This window comes from Leuciscus leuciscus, assembly GCF_965113295.1.
Source record: "Leuciscus leuciscus genome assembly, chromosome: 22".
Classification (NCBI taxonomy): Eukaryota; Metazoa; Chordata; class Actinopteri; order Cypriniformes; family Leuciscidae; genus Leuciscus; species Leuciscus leuciscus.
The window spans coordinates 26045527-26063319 of record NC_138746.1 but is presented as its reverse complement, the minus strand read 5'-3'; the positions used below and the strand labels follow the sequence as shown (position 1 = coordinate 26063319).

Here is a 17793-nt window from a genome sequence, read left to right as displayed (position 1 = left end):
AGCCATGTTTGAGGTCGATGAATGAAAGGCGAACATTTGCATTTCCTGCCCAACATAATTACCACATGGACCAGCCGTGGTTTTTTTCTGCGACTAATGGACTAATTAAAATTTGGTCGACTAAACCTCTTCTAATAAACTAACATTTTAGGGGACAGCCCTAGTTATTTTAATAAATTGTAGGGTTTGTTCTGTTTGTTTTATAGAGAGCTTGGTTAATCATGCCAATAAGAGACTACTATTTACAAAAAAATTCTACCCTATAAAATATTTTAGAGCTTGGCATAACTAGAGAGATGTATATTCATTAAAAATAACCAAATACATTTATTTAATTTAATTTTCATGCCTGTTTTGAATTATTTTAAATCATTTTAAGTCATCTTGAGGCCCCCTTGGAATTTTTATGAGGCCCCCTAGTGGGCCCCGGCCCCCTGGTTGAGAACCTGTGATGTAAATAAGCTTTTAACCAACCACTATAATGCAAAATAATAATGGAAAAGTTCCATTGATGTTAAAGGTTCTTCATCGAACCATACTGTAGATGCCATTAAATAATTGTATTTCTAATAGTGCAATGGCGATCCATTGACATTTCAAAATGTTTGAAACGTACATCATAACGAAGCCTCATTTTCTGAAATCACATGACTTTGGTAGTCTTATGCACGCTCTGAATCACTGGTTCACAAAGGTTTTGAAGCTTCACAAAGCAGTATTTGGAAAGCGCGCATCACTAATTTGGCAAATTTCAGATTTTTTTTTTAGAGCAAATTGCCGTTGTCACTCAGTTAAAGAGCCTGTGTGTAAAGATCAGATTTAAGCACTTAAAAGTGGAATAACAACCGCTTTCAGCTTGTTTGTGGTCAGAAAGTAAAGTACCAACACTTAACCCATATTCATTCAGCTCAATATAATTTCCAGTGTGAAGTATGGAGGTAAGATCTTTGCACAGTGAAGTGCTAAAGGTGAAGTGTGTAATTTCTGTACTGTACTCGCTTGTATTCTGTATGTTTTGATAGTGCCATAATGCTAGCAGTTTTTGTGAATCAACCTAGTTTAGCATTGGCACACTTCACCTTTAATGGTCAACATCAGACGTTTTATCCAATCGTTAACAGATGATGGTTAATTGTTGATTAGCAAAATTGCTACCTTGAAACAGAGAAGCATGTTTCTGCTCAATTGAACATTTACTTGTTGTAATGTCAGTAATTACGAGGCAATGGCTCAAAATAAGTTGAAGTGCAAGCCATCTATCAAAAAGATTACCTTCTTTGACCTTCTCTCCCATTGTCTAACCATGATCTTTCATTATCATGGACTCATTATGATTTCCAGCTTTTCCCTCTTAACCATTAACTCCCCTGTTAACTGTCATTATTTTTCTTTCTTTCTTTCTTTCTTTCTTTCTTTCTTTCTTTCTTTCTTTCTTTCTTTCTTTCTTTCTTTCTTTCTTTCTTTCTTTCTTTCTTTCTTTCTTTCTTTCTTTCTTTCTTTCTTTCTTTCTTTCTTTCTTTCTTTCTTTCTTTCTTTCCCTGACATTTGATTGGTTGTACTGCTAAATCAGTTCACCAATCAGAAACTCCTTTGTTGTCCACAACTATTTGTTTTACTTTTCTGCTTTTTTTTCCTTCGCTCAAATTCGTTTGTTCATTTATTTGTTCATTCAGTAGTTTGATCATTCATTAGTTCATTTAGTTTGTTAATTTTTTTTAAATTTGTCCAATCATGCTCGTTTTATTCATTAATTTGTTTGCTTGTTCGTTCATTAAATATGATACTGCTTAGGGTCTGTTTACACCACACCATTTTTAACTAAAAACACAAACTTTTGAACACGGTTTCAGAGTTTTAAAAAAAAATTTGAATATCTGAAGACGATGACGTCATGCACATACATATAACATGTTCAGTCAACATGATGGATCCGTGGGAATGAGGATCGTTTTGACAATGATGTCATCTGTACGTGGGAAAACTCAAAGGAAAAACTTCTCTGTTTTAAGCATATCGATGTTGTGTAAACATACCCTTAATCTACATTGTGAATAGTGTGTGAACTGTATGTAAACTCTTGGAGTGACACCGGAGCAGGTGTAAGCAATATCACCACAGATAGTGTCACTCACTGAAGGATTGGGTTTCCTGGAAGGTTAACCACACAGGATGGTCTCTCTCAGCTCCTGGTTCCTCTACTTAACTTGATATGAAACTCTTAAAATAAATAGATAGCCTCAAATTTTGGTTTGGTGAACGGTTTTATTGAATCATGTGTTATGAAATTGCGCTTTAGTGTTAGCGCTGTCATGAATCAGCAGGGAATCTGTATTTTCCACAGACACACTGGTTTGTTTGTTGTGTGGTTAAGGGACATTACATTACTGATGACATATGTGGGCATTGTCATTCATCAATGTTGGGTGTTGTGTGCAGCTATATTCCTCTTACCTTCATGCTTCTGACGTAGATCTGCAGAAAACAATAGTGTCATGGCTGCTTCTCAAAGCTCTTCTCACTGCCAGACACAACACACCCTCTGCGACGACATCCATGCCCTCTTTCTTTGCCCTTAGTGTCTGTTTTAGGATGCTCTCGCTGCAGGAAAGAGCTAACAATGTGAGACCGCTTTTTATAACATGCAATAGTGACTCTTGATAAATAGACTAAATATAAGAAGGAATGACCTGAACGCACATAGCTGGATGTGAGATGATTTTAAACTGTTCTTGTGTTGTAGCTAACTGATGCAATTTCAGTTCACAATGTCACAAGCTTGAAATCAGAGTTGATCTTTTGACATGCAGAGTTTCCCGCTGTTGGTACTTGCTAAGCATTCTCCTACCATTGCTTCTTTTCTTTGTTTTAAAAAGCAGACTTAATATGTATCTATTTATGGGAGACGGCGAGCACATTAAACATTGTGCAGTGCTGCTTTTATTTAACAAGCAGTAAAAACGCACCCAAAACCAGGCTTCGAAGCAAGGACTAGTGGGGCAATGTTATCCTGCACCACTTCACAGACGATGAATGGAAGGAGAATTTTAGAAGGACACAACAGTCATTTATGACACTATATTCATCAACAACAGCTTGTTACGTCATACATCATTACACCATTTCTTCATCATTGCACATGCACAGAACTTTAGAGTTTCAGTTTTCAATCAGATCTAGTGTTTACATGTCCGATCAAATGGATTAGAAAAGGTTTAAAACACCTCTTTACAATTCGAATGAAATTTTAATTAGATTTGGCCAATTCAGTACGATTAATGCAATTCAATTTTTATTCCGACTGTGCTACTATTCCATTTACAAACCTATTATTAGGGTCCATTTAAACACAGCCAAGTATATATATATATATATATATATATATATATATATATATATATATATATATATGTGTGTGTGTGATTATATGAGCCACATTTGAAGCTGTTGTAAAATCGCTTATATATATAGATCAGTTTTGATTAAGTCTGGTCCTGGTATTGTATCTGGGCCATTGTATCATGCTGGTGTCATGTGTATATCCCACGGCAGTGGACTAGTATTTATATCCTTAAAATGCCACTGCACTGATTGACAGACAGGACCCATATAAAAGCTGTCTGGATTGACAGGACCCTTTCTTAGCTCGGCCTTGTTTCCCCACGGGGCCCGACAGAGGAGCGGACAGTAGTATCCTCCTGGTGGCCCTGGAGGAAACAGGGGTCGGGGTACTGCCGGGCCGAAGCTAAAAATACCAGCGGTGCGTTTGAGTCGCACGGTAGCCTGGGCTTCCTGTTTTCCCTCTCCCATATTTACTTCCCAGAGAGATAGAGGGACAGAGAGGAGGTGGTGGGGTGATGCCTTCAGTGATATCAAGACACACATGCTAACTTATTGATTTTGATTCCCACAGAAAGAAAAAATGGAGAATATATGAAAATCACCAACAAATAGGACTTTATCTGCAGCCAGTACTAACTCTGATAGAAAATCAGCAAATTCTTTGATAAAGTCTGTATGGTGCCCTGGTGGCCTGTATACAGTAGCCAGCACAAATCTCAAACGTGATTTATCATTTACACTAGATAGTGTTACATTATGGCTAAAGGTTTTACAGTTTACAGGTACAGTTTAGGTGAGAAACATTGCTGTAGATTTTTTTTTTTTTCATTAAAGCTGCTATATATGATTTCAGATGTTTTGCTAACTTGCTAACCGCTAAGGTCAAAGTACTGTATACCTCAGTTTTGACATAAATGCTAAGTATATTACAGTCGAATAGCCGCATAGTTTTTCAACCTATAGCCATGCGTGAACACAGGTGCTCAACTCATGCACACTAGAAAGTCTCATGCTTGTCTGCACTATTTCTATCCAGAAGTTATGACCGATAACATTTTTCAGTTGTACTCTTTTGAACTAGAAATGCCATCTCTTGTTGTTGTCAGCAAAATGATTTGCGCTGTATATCAGTATCACATTGGTTGCCTGTTGATATTTTCATTATCTTTTTATATTTCAGGGATTCTCAGAAGGGGAAGTCGTCATAGTTTGGTAAACTTTTATAGTGGTTAATGGGAAACTACAGCAAATATGATTTTTTGGCATTCTCATTTGCTCCAATAGCAAAAGAAAAAAATCACGACAGCATTTTTGTGGCTTTCCAAAAGAGGAAAAAAAAATTAAGAGATTGATTATGGCATTCAAAACAGAGAAAGACATAAAATGTACAGCTGTTGTGTCAGAAGCATTCTCACAACAGTGTTTTTTTATTTCTTTTTTATATGTAACAGAATTAATAAACGTTATAAGCGTTATATAACTCGTTCCTTGCCATTGACGGAATTTTCCGTAATTTATAAGACAACACTTCCTTGCCATCGGCGGAATTTTCCGGCTTTCTGTGTTTTTACTGTTATATGCTACTGTATTTCGCATCTTATAAAAAAAAAGTAGAGAATCTCCGGAGCAAAACACAGACAAAAAAGGAGCAGAAACAAATAATAAAAGCTTTGCTTATGCACATTTTTGAAAAATAAATAAAAAATCTCAGCTTTTTGTTCAAAATGTAGCTTTTTTATGAAACTTACCCACAATGTTTTTTTTTTTTTTTATCATTGTGACAGCTAATAACTTGATGAGGGTTCAGCAACAACATCAGAAATGCTTTTGAAAAAATAGCTATCCAATACTGATGAAGTACTTGAGTCATTTAAATGTACTGATTTGCTTTTTAGTGGCTATTGTGATATTTCAGTGGCTTGAGTTTGACATGATGTGATTATTACCTGCCATGTGACACAAACCTCTTCTCTACATCTACAATTAGTTGCTTGATTGTTGACTCTGAGACAGACAGACCAGCTGCAACCCTGCGATGTGATAAGAGGGAGGAACACGTTTTCTCATGTTCACATTCCTTAAATAACAAAATAACTTAGAAAAGTCCCTATGGACTAAAAAGAAGAAAAAAGGGAATGCTCAAGAAAAGTCCTTTTGTGTGTGTGTGTGTGTGTTTACACTCATATTGGTTCTAAGGGCAGGGTCTAATTGAAACAGATGGACAAGAGGTGGTAGGTCAAAAGCATGACTCGAGTTTACACTCATGTGATGTCTGTCTTCGTTTGCTCTTTAAGTAAATTAATGTTAATGTAATAGTGTCTTGAAGGGATGCAGTGTAAGAATGGGCATTGATGCCTGACGCTCTTTCAGCATTCAAATTGTGCTATTTGAACAGTGTTGAAGAGTCACAAGGGAGATCGAGAGACGGAATGCTTTTAAGTGGAGGTCTCTGATTTGAAATAAGGCTGTCACCACTTGAAATATCTGCTAATACACATACCAAAGCTTGTAAACATGTTAACACAGGCACACACTGGCACATAAACCTGATGCGGCAATAAACATTCTTGTGTAGAAAATAACTCGTGAATGGGTAAATTATATTCTTGTTTGAATCTCACAAAAACATTCAGGCCACATTTAACCCCCCAAAAATTAATTATATTATGCATAAATAAAAAATAATTTTTTTTTTTTTTATCATTGTGACATTATTTTCATGACATTTGAGCATTTATTCTTAATACTATATTACTGTAATACTGTATTACTACCGTAATACTAGTTTCATTTAATTCACATTACATTTTTTTTATTTTAAATTTTAAATTTTTTAATTCACATACATTTTTACACTTGTAAACATTTTTATGTAAATGTTTTTAGTATGTTCAATACTATGTTAATTTTTTTTTATGATAATGATGGATTAAAAATGTTTAATTGTCTTGAAAATAATGTCATGAGGCAAATGATATCATCTAGTCTTAAAACAAAACTGGCTTATTTTTAAAGCAATACTTATAATTTTAATTTTGACAATAAAAATCACAAATGTACATTATCTGATGAAATCGGCTTCGTTAATGTTTATTGTCCCCTCACATTGACAGTTACTAATTATTACATTACATGAATCACATAAATTATAAGCCTATTTTTTATTAAAAATGGCGAAATTAGACAATTTTATTAGTTTGCCTGATTATTTTTTCTAATTCAGTTGATTATCTCTCCCCATGTATTTAAGCCCTTAGTTCATTTAATTCTGTTTGGTCTTGTTTACGGTAGTTTGTGGTTGCATTTTCTTGTCAATTATCAGTGTGTTTTTCCAACTTCTGGCTCACCCGGTTGTGAGTTTTGGGCGGGACTACAAGTTTGTACTGTTTCCATTATACCTGGAGAAATCCATTAGTATTCTACCTCAGGAGTAGTTGCATGACTGGTGCAAGAATTTCCAGAAATTTGTGATTTGAAATCAGCCATCTGACACGTTCGAGTAATAACAGTTTCCATGGGCATGATTATAAACACAATGTAGCTGTAAAAGTGGACTGGTAGATGAGTTTACCTGTTCGGTCTGATGATGTCAGATGTCCCCGACAACCTCTTTTGTCCCATTTACCAACTGTTAACAAACAAAACAAAAAGTAAAAGCTTATAAAATCTCAAGTGGGGTATCATTAATGCATTTTGTGTCATAGAATAAAATGTGAAAATATCTCGAGCTTTTGTTCAACACAGACCTTATTGTAGGCATTTAACCAAAAATCCTTTCAAAAAACCTATTGACTTCAGGACGATGGAACCGGAAGTGATAATTCTCTTACAGGTTTTTCCCTACAAAAATATGTCATCAGCAGCACTATATCGTAGTGTAATGAACTGACATTTTGTGCTGTTTATTAAATTATTATTATGTCTTTATATATTATTTCTTGTATTTTTTCTTCCCCAATGTTTGTAGATGGCATGCATACAGTCAGATGGCTCATAAGGAGGTTTATCATGTGGGCAGGACTAGCCCAACTGCAAATTAACAATCTTTATGGGCACCTGCACAAATTTCAGTGTCCATCTGTTAGCTATAGTGCACAGATTTGAGCACGGCGCAGTGGAAATAGAAAATTCCAAATGCCCGTTAACAAATATGGGGATTTTTCGAAAGTGGTACATGAAGCAACCCTAATAACACAGCACTTCACATCCTATTCAGAAGATCTCACTTTTTTAATGTGCTTTCAAGCAATTTTGGTCGGAACAAAATGAATCTTTTGGGAAATTACATATTCACTTACTCTAATGGAACAAAATGAAGAGAAAAATGATGTGCATTAGGTGTGCAATCAATGGTTTTTCTTGGTATTTTATAATTGAGCTGCCTCACACAGTTATCAGAAATGTTATCAGTAGTACAGGTTTTCATTTATTCCCTGTGCAGTCCAACTCGGAAAGTTAAGAGTCTCAGGACTCAAAGAAAATACTTTCACCAGTAAACACGGTAAACACGGCTTTCATGTGCGTTCATCTCTTAACTACAATCAATCATAACTTGGCAGCATTAAACCTGTTTATTACCCAATTGAAACCCAAATATTTCAGCCGTTCTTATGATCGATGCTAAAGGCCCTGAAACAAACACTGTGGACATTTAGCTGCTGCATAAATACGTTTTGTATTTAGAGACTTGAAAATGAAAATATTTAGTTATCGCAGGGATATTATTTCTCTCTGTCCAGGTTTATGTGTATGTTTGTGTTTCAGTGGAGTCTCAATTAGCTTGAGGGATCTGGTGTGCGTCACCCCTCATATGAACACACACTCCGCAAGCGGCTAAACACACTGTCATCAGGGAGATAAAACACAACATGCTCCTGTGTTCTGCCTGGACAGCTGTCCTCTTTCACCTGCACTTGCTTTCTCTATTTTCATCTTTCATTATTCTCCATGTTCTTTCCTCACGTCACGTCTACACAACAGTAAGGGTGTGCGATACTGAGGAAAATGATATCTCAATATTTTCGGGGATTTTGTAGATAATAATAATTAAGACAATATTTTGCTGAGTGTGTTATTGGTACCTTCAGGTTTAGGACTGAAGCTGACGTCCAAAGCTTTTGATATTCTTCATATTCTGTGCGGTTAGTTCACAGCAGTGAAGTTTAAATATATTTTTTATAGTTTATGGGCATTTTTACCTTTATAAGGCCAATTTTTTTAACCTGATTAAATGTATGCGTCATCTTTTATGTCAGATTGCTACTTTTATTCAATAAATTCAATTAGAATTAAAAGACTGTTACCAATCAAATTAAATCCGTAACGAAAAAATCTCTTAGCAATGCAGAGGTGGCAGAAGCTGCCTCTTTAGATCTTTTGATCCATGACATACTCTATTTAACCTACAGATACAGTTGCATTTGAGATTTATGTTTTAAACATTGAATATTGAAATATGAAATACGTTTTGAAAAATTAAGATAACTTAAATATGAAACTAAAACTGCCAGTAGGTGGCAGCAAGTCACTCTTAATGAGTGAGTCATTGGCTGTGTCCGAAATCATATCTTGAGTAGGTACTATATAGTATGAATGTGTGTGTAGTATGAATGTAATCTGGAAATACTACTGTACATTCGCCATGCTGTCATTATCACGTAACCTATCAACGTCACTGCCATTGACAAAACCTCTCCTGTGGCCTCATGGGATAGTAAAGTGCCCACCGTATGCCAATCTCGCCAGAAGTATAGGTTGTACGGGTACTTTTGCCTACACTTTAATGAGTACTGTGAATTCTGACTAATTTTGTCACATACTGTTTTCACCTCGCCTGGATGCCAGCCGAATTTAGCCCCGCCCACAACATTTGAGTTTGGGAAGTTCGGTCTGGACTTGGGGTGCGTTTCCCGTACAACTATATAGCTCGCTGCTTAACTAACATAGTATGATGCATCGTTGGAGAAATCAACTAGCTAGTCACGACTGTTTCCCAAAACAAAGTATTGCAAAGTATCGTTCAACCACGTTGGTTTATGACGTCTCGCACGTGGTGGACTAATAACTTATTTTAATTAATCTGTTTGAGATCGAATTAATGCTAGATTTTGTCATACTTTATTACCAGACTCAATATTTGGCTCGTTCTTACATAGCAGAGCACGTTCGCACATGCGCAGTCTTCAAAAACGGTGCTTTAAATCTCTTGACAAACTAAAAGACGTAAATTACATTTGTATGTATTCTAAATAAATAACACGGGTTGTACTGAATGTCAGCTTGCTTATTTTGCTAAAGATAAGGATTTATTCAGTCTACATCTCATGTAAACTAGAAACTATGCTTCTAACGACAGCCCGAGAGCTGTCGTTCCAACCACACAAGTTTGCAATGCTGTTTGCGAACGTTCGTTGGAATGATGGTTTTGAGAAACACCAAATCGTTGAACTGCTGATAACGACGGAACTTGCGACCATAGTTGGCTAACGATGCTTTCGGGAAACGCACCCCAGATCCGTTGTGGAGCAACTATGCTCCAACCAGAGCTGTTCGGACCAATCAAATTGTCAGGGCGGGCTTTATACGATGATGGACAGATGATCAACAGTAACGTAATTATCCACGTCACCAAAGAGCACTCGGGTTGAATTCGTTTACAACAAAGATGACTGCCGCTGGAGAATTGAGATGTGTAGATTCCACCATCTATTAAGAAGATATCGACAGCGCATTCATTTTAAAAGAGGAACAGAGAACCGCGAAATCGGAAAGATGAATGAAGAACATATGTCACTTACTCCGTTGCTCTGATTGGTTGTAGGTCTATCCAATTGAGTGCAGAGGCATTTTCTTTCCTGATTCGGTTGAAACACGCCCCTTAATCACAGCCCAGTGGAGCAGTATCAGACTCATATTCTGACTAGAATCTGAGTATGACGACGTCAGGCTAGTTTTCACCTATTATATAGGAGGAAACTATGCGATTTCGGATGCAACCATTGAGTCACTCATTCATCCGATTCGTTCAAACGGCTGATTCATTCATGATTCATTCATTCTGCTTCTCTAATCACTCTCGTGGTACTTGGATTAATGAATGAGTCATTGAATCAGTTTTTCAACTGATTTATACAGTAACAAAACACAGCTGTCTGTTGCTTGAAGATTCAAAACAGTTCTGCTGTGGCTTTGTTTGGAACTATTTTCGTTGTAAACACAGTTAATCGTGCAGCCCTAACCCCTACACAACAGTGTGTTGGATTGCAAAAATGTATTTCCATCCCTGTCTGTCATTGGTTAGCATTATATTCTGTAAGTATAACATTAAAGGGTTAGTTCACCCAAAAATGAAAATTCTGTCAGTAATTACTCACCCTCATGTTGTTCCAACCGCGTAAGACCTTCGTTCATCTTCGGAACACAAATTAAGATATTTTTTGATGAAATATGAGTCTACTATTCATTTCCTTCTCTCTGGGCCTCGTAGTGTTTTTGCGTAGCGCGTCTGTGTTACACGTCACCACGTAGGCTCACTATTGGCCGACGCTGGTCATGTGTCTGACGTATAACACAGACGCGCTACGCAAAAACACTACGAGGCCCAGAGAGAAGGAAATGAATAGTGGAATAAAGTCGTTATTTTTGTTTGTTTTTGCGCACAAAAAGTATTCTCGTCGCTTGATATACTTAAGATTGAGCCACTGTAGTCACTTGGACTATATTAACGATCTCTTTAATAACTTTTCTGGGCCAGCAAGTTTGGGCCACCTAGCAGCCTATGGAGAGTGACCCAGCACTCAGATTTCATCAAAAAATATCTTAATTTGTGTTCCGAAGATGAACGAAGGTCTTACGCGGTTGGAACAACATGAGGGTGAGTAATTACTGACAGAATTTTCATTTTTGGGTGAACTAACCCTTTAAATACTTCACCTTTAAGTGTGATATTTATTTTTGAATATGAAGGCTCAGAGAACTGGAGGGAGGAGGTCGAGTCTGACACATGGTCAGAGGTTGTGTGTCTAGGGTCGAGGCCAAAGTGACCGTTCCTCCAGCTGTCTCTTTATTAATGATTGACAGAGATGAAATAAACACCCTCTTTGTTTCTATGTTGTCCATTATCAGTCCACACACACACACACACACACACACACACACACACACACACACACACACACACACACACACACACACACACACACACACACACACACACACACACACACACACACACACACACACACACACACACACACACACACACACAGTACTGTGTAATCCCTTTTGAAAAAGAAGTGTGCTTTATTTTATTGAATGTACACTTATAGTGTACTTCAAATCTTAAAAGTATATATACATTTTTTTAAACTGTACTTGCGGATAATATAATATTACTGAAATAAAGACCATTTAATTATACTTAAAGAGAGCACACTTTCTCGACTTAAAACAACACAAACACTGCACTTTTTATTAATAATGTCAAATTAAGTTTTACCTTAATCATATCCTTATGTTTTAATAATCTTTTGTTGTGCTTTTTAAGAAAGTACACCTATTTTGATGTGTTGACTAAAATACTAAATCACATGTAAAGCATAATAATTTTAACTGTAGTGTGTTATTCAATATTACATTTAAAATGTATATATTTTATATGTACTTAATTGCAACTTTAAATAATTACAAATAGATTTAAATGCATTACATACAAATTTCAATAGAAATGAAATTAAAGCATGTTTTAGTTTTACCATAACTGCTTGCCAGTTACATTCATCAGTATACTTTAACCATATTTCAAAAACAAGTGATCAAGTCACTGGAAGTGATCGAAAATAGACAAGCTCAAAATGTTTTAGACCCCGTTTACACCTGTATTTAGAGTCATCCACTTGTGATCCGATCGACCAAAATGCATCTTAAAGTCCAACTGAAATCAAAATTGACCCTATTTACTTTGTTAGCGCATATTACTAGTCTTGTGGTGAACAATTAATCCGTGCAAGTTAAAACACAGAAAAAAATTGTTTGCCGTCGTAATCTTTAATCAAAGTCTGAAAAGTTACTTCCGGTCTGGAATGGCGTCCCTTCTCTGATGACGTAGGTTTGAGGACTTGGGTTGGGAAACGCTTAACCACTCCCTTCAAATCGTTACTCTGTAATGAGCGAGAGATGGAGAGGAGGAGCGCTAGAGTAAAACCCTGCCCTCTGTTCAATATTCTGTTTTACTGGGAAATACGTCACAGCACTGGAGAAAAGTCGTTTGCAACTTCCGGTTCACGCGGACTTTAATACATAATGCATCTTAAAGTGGGTCAAAAAAGTATAGACATGACGTTCCTAGGGTCATTTCAGAGAAATGGAGATTTAAGAAAAAGTCTCAATTTGCTCTCTTTTCAGTCACTTTGCTGTCAAGGAGAAATGATTGAGGCAGAGAGATTTTTTAGGATTCTATGTAAACATATTGTATGTGGCTGTGTGGAGGCGGATGAAATTAAAGTGCCTGAATTGAATCTAGCTGAGCAATTTCATTTTGGTGTGTGCGTGTTTGCATGCGTCACTGTGTGTCAAAAATAAGCTGATAGAAATGTTTACATTTGTATACTAAAAAATATTTACTGTATATGTAATAAGGGAACATCTGGATGGTGTCAAACACACACGTCACGTCTCCACCTCACACAGTTCCTCTGCAGCAATAGGACAGACTGGAGTTGGCACGGTTTCTCTGTTAAATATATCTGGTGGAACAAACATCAAGATCACCCAAAAAGATGCAAATGAAATCTTAAATTGTTGAGTAAAAACAGCCACAATCAATGTTACAAAATATTTCCTAAATTCATGCAGTAATTTGGCAAAAAATTTGCCCTCTGTCATCATTTATTTACTTTATTCCAATTACTTTCTTTTATGTGGAACACAAAGCTGCTCAGTGAACAATTACAATACAAGTGAACTTAATTTTCAAACGTTATTTTGGAACCCATTAAATTTCATCACTTTAAAAAAACTTGGCAGCTGCGGTTGCCTGAATAATTCTGAAAAAAATACAGTACAAATCAAAGTTTATAACAAATAGCTTTTTCACAAGCTGAACTATATACTAGTGTCCAGAATGTGCACAGAGTCATTCACACAAAAACAAAACACCATCATGTTAACACACGACACTTAAATAATGGAATTAACATTCATTAAACAACAGAAGATGACCCAAAAGTATATAACTGATAACAAAAACTATTAAGCAAAACATATTTATTTAAAGGAAATAGCTTCAAATGTAAAGTGGAGGGAATTCACGGAATAGTTTAGAGGTTTTCACCTTAAATTATAAGCTGATTTGTTCTTTTTTACTTAAAAAACCCTGTCAATTTTGCAGTATTTTACAAAATAGATCTTTTGCAGGTTTTCCCTGTATTTAGAAAGGGAACTTGGCATATTAACAGTTTTTTTCCCCATACCGTTTATACAATAATTTTACAGTAAAAGGGATCCTATTATGCCATTTAACGAGAGGGGGCATATGTACATATGTAAATTATAACATAATAACATATGTAAATTATTTTTACATATGTTTTACATTATTACAGCACCTCTCTCCCCTAATACAATGTGTCGTCCTGTTTCAAGGAAGCCCTTCCGAAATACGAAAAATCTGTTGTGATTTTTGTTGCTAATTTTCTAAGGTCAGAATTTCTAAGGGCTAATTTTTCTAATTTTCTTTGAACACCCTTAAAAAAGCAAGAGCTTATAAACTCTAGTAAACACTACATCAAGACTGTAATGTTAGTTAGCAGGCTAGTGGAGGCAAAGCTTTGCACTTTGTTTACATCATAGCAACAACATCACGATCGGGTCTCTTCTGAAAATTTTAACTAAACCACTCAATTCATTTGGATTAGTTTTACGATCTCTTTATGAACTTTTTGAAGCGTCAAAGTGTCAGTTGTGTAGCTGTCAATGGAGGAAAGATTTCAGATTTCATCAAAAAAATCTTCATTTGTGTTTTTGAAGATGAACAAAAGTCATCGAAAAGACATGAGAGTAAATTATGACAATTAAAATTTTTGGGTGAACTAACCCTTAAAGGTTTTAAAGACTTCAGACAGGTTGGATAGTGACATTGAGGACATAAAAAAACCCTGGTATAAACGGATTGCCAATTAAATCAATCGAGACATTTTCAACCAAAAGTCAATTCAAAGCTGTGAAATAATTAAAAAAGATATATTTTTACAGGTATATTACCTTTATTCTGATTGGAGGGAATAACTAACAAGATTTACATCTTTAAAACTTGTATAACATCTGTTGATCTAATCACTTATACCTCTCATGCATCTAAAAAAAGACAACATTGCTTCTTATTTATTATCAAGCGTATATCTCTTGACCTACATTTATGTAATGTGCAGATGTCCCATTTACTCAACAGCACACTAAAGACTGGTCTAAATGCAAATATTTACTTCCACACCCTTGTGGACATGCTTGCACATAGACACATGCGTGCAAAACATACACACAATATTTCCAGACTTAAACACTCATTCTCCTTTCCTGCTACAGCTAGCTGCTATATTTATTGTGTCGTCACACCTGCAAGACAAAAAGCATTCAGAGATCAGCTTCAGCAGGGAGAAGGTCACAAGGTCATTTGGGATAGCAAACATTAAAGCAAGCATTCTAAAGACCAGTAAATCACTGCATCATGAATGTTCTGGAGAGCCTCCAGTATGGATTTTGTAAAATCCTGATTCATTCATCCTCTATCATGCAAGGAGTGAAGAAACCCCACAGCAGCCTCAGGGCATTCAAAGACAAGTTATGCTTTGAAAAATTAAAGTTTGATTTGAATATTCATCAATTCTGCAAACAGCTTTTGGGTAGTTGATATGAAATACTTTTGGGAAGCAGAAATGTCCAGCGGCATGATATTATATACTATTATATACTTAAAATTACTTTAAACACTTTGATTATTTGTGTTTTATGATTTGTGTGTTCTCATATTAAGGGGCCGTTTACACGACACCGTTTTCAACTAAAACCATTTTTTGCCGTTCATTTACACGGCAACAGTAATTGTGGCCATGAAAACGCAAACTTTTGAAAGCTGGATTTTGAAGTGCACGTTTTGGAAAACGATTCCGTCATTGTCTCCGTATAAACTGCAAAAACGCAAATTTGTTAATAACCGTTTAATTGTAAAATGACGTGTTCTGGCCTGGCAGCATAATACAGCTGGGATCGTTTTGACAATGTTGTCTTCTGTATGCAAAAAAAGCTAAGGAAAAACGGTTGTTTTTATTTGTCATGTAAACATACCCTAAATGAGAAGTTAGGGAATTCGATTGAATATTTATGCTACTTTTAAAGGTGCAGTAAGCAATTTCTGAGAAATTTGTTGATACTTGAAAATCAAACCAAACTTGGTTTGTGTTGTGGTGCTCAATCCAATCCGCTTTCAACAGCGTTTCTCAGAAATCGCTTACTGAACTTTTAATGCATTTGTCACAACACATGGTTATTCGAAAATAAAGCAGTGAAGACAAATAGATTACTAAAAATGCTGAAAAAAATCTTTTTTTTTTAAAAAACATTTATTTTCTTTTGTAGTTCCAGTGCTGAATAAAATTAACTACTTTCATTAAAATCTTGATGTTGATTAATAAAGGTTCATGGATATGCATCATCTACTCTTAAGTAGAGTGGAAGGGCTTATTTATCTATTTAGTTAGCAGATGAAAGTGACTGGACAATTTAGCTATAAAATAAAGCTACATATAGGCTATATATATATATATATATATATATATATATATATATATATATATATACACAGTATATCTCATGGTAATGCAAGTAAACTTTTTTTTTTTTTTATGAATTGGTTCAAACTACTAATTTCATTATTCATTTGCATCATCACTCAAAACAAAACTGAAAAATAATAAAACATTTTAGTGAAAATTATGTGACCAAATGTTGTTGTGTATGAACTCATTGCTATTTTGATGAAAATATGCCTTGATTTTTTTTAACTAGATTGTAACATGTTACCATTTTGAATTTAATGGATGTATGGTAAATAAAATGTTTCTCCTCCAATTGGGAAGGGGGATCAAATTATTTTGGAAATCATCAATTTATATAAAAAAAAAAAAAAAAAATATATATATATATATATATATATATACTGTATATATATATATTTTAAGAAATTAATATTTTTATTCAGCAAGGATATATTACATTTATCAAAAGTGACAGTAAAGACATTTATAATACAAAAGATTTCTATTTCAAATAAATGCTGTTCTTTTGAACTTTCTATTCATTAAATAATATTGAAAAATGTAGCGTTTTCCACAAAAATGTAAAGCAGAACAACTTTTCAACATTAATAATAAGAAATGTTTCTTGAGAAGCACATCAGCATATTAGAATGATTTCTGAAGCATCATGTGACACTAAAGACTGTGGTAATGATGCTGAAAATTCTGAAAATGCCATCACTGTCACTATCGGTGGTTGTAGTAAATCGCACAAAGGATACAACACAGGACAGTCTTTAATTCAGTAATCTAAAATACACAGCAGATAACACTGAGAGAAAATAACGACCACGTAAATATAACACAGAACAATAAACAGAGGAAACTGAAGACTTAGGGTACGTTTACAAGACAACTATATGATTAAAACGGAGAAGTTTTTCCTTTGAGTTTTGAGTTCGACACCACTGTCAAAATGACCCAGATTCACACAGATTCGCGAAAACGACTAAAAACGCGGTATTCTGCTGCCAGGCCACTAGAAGGCGATTAAACACTATAGACTGCACACGTAATATGCATGTACATGACGTCATCGTCTTCAGGAATTCGCATTTTTGTTGTTTTCATAAGTTTGCGTTTTAAGTCACCCAAAACGCTGTTGTCGTGTAAATTAACGCATAATTTTTTTCCCATTATTAGTTGAAAACCGTGTCGTGTAAACATCCCCTTAAATATACGGAGATAACTAGGAAACGCAATGAACAACAGGTGAACATAATCATAAGGGAATAAGGGGCCGTTTACACGACACAGTTTCCAACTAAAAACGACAACAGCATTTTGGGGGCTTGAAAATGCAAACTTTTGAAAACAGGTTTCAAAGTGCAAGTTATTAAAAACTATACTGTTATTGTCTCCGTGTAAACGGGGATCGGTTTGACAACCTTGCCGTCTGTTCGTAAAAAACGTGTATAGTGAAAATCCGCTTTTAGTACATCGGTGTCGTGTAAAAGTACCCTGAGTAGCAAACAGAACTCAGGCAAAACAGTAACAGGGAAAACGAAACCAAAACACAATGAAAACTAAACAGACTATAACATAATCCTGACAAGCACAGGAATAAATCGCATTTTAAAATATATTACAAAAGAAAACAATTATT

The 17793-nt window shown here is 35.3% G+C and overlaps 1 protein-coding gene and 1 long non-coding RNA gene across 3 annotated transcripts in view; one reads left to right on the top strand and one right to left on the bottom strand.

Moving 5' to 3' along the window:
- Positions 1-17793, top strand: part of prkceb (protein kinase C, epsilon b) — a 100613-nt gene that overhangs the window by 8109 nt on the left and 74711 nt on the right. The window lies entirely within an intron of this gene.
- LOC309487047 overlaps positions 11265-17793 on the bottom strand; it is a 188968-nt gene continuing 182439 nt past the window's right edge. Inside the window, exons 2-3 of the long non-coding RNA XR_014201734.1 lie at positions 12629-15844; positions 11265-12259 (exon numbers count right to left, since the gene is read on the bottom strand). This is a non-coding gene — a long non-coding RNA (uncharacterized lncRNA). The remainder of the gene's footprint in view (positions 12260-12628; positions 15845-17793) is intronic.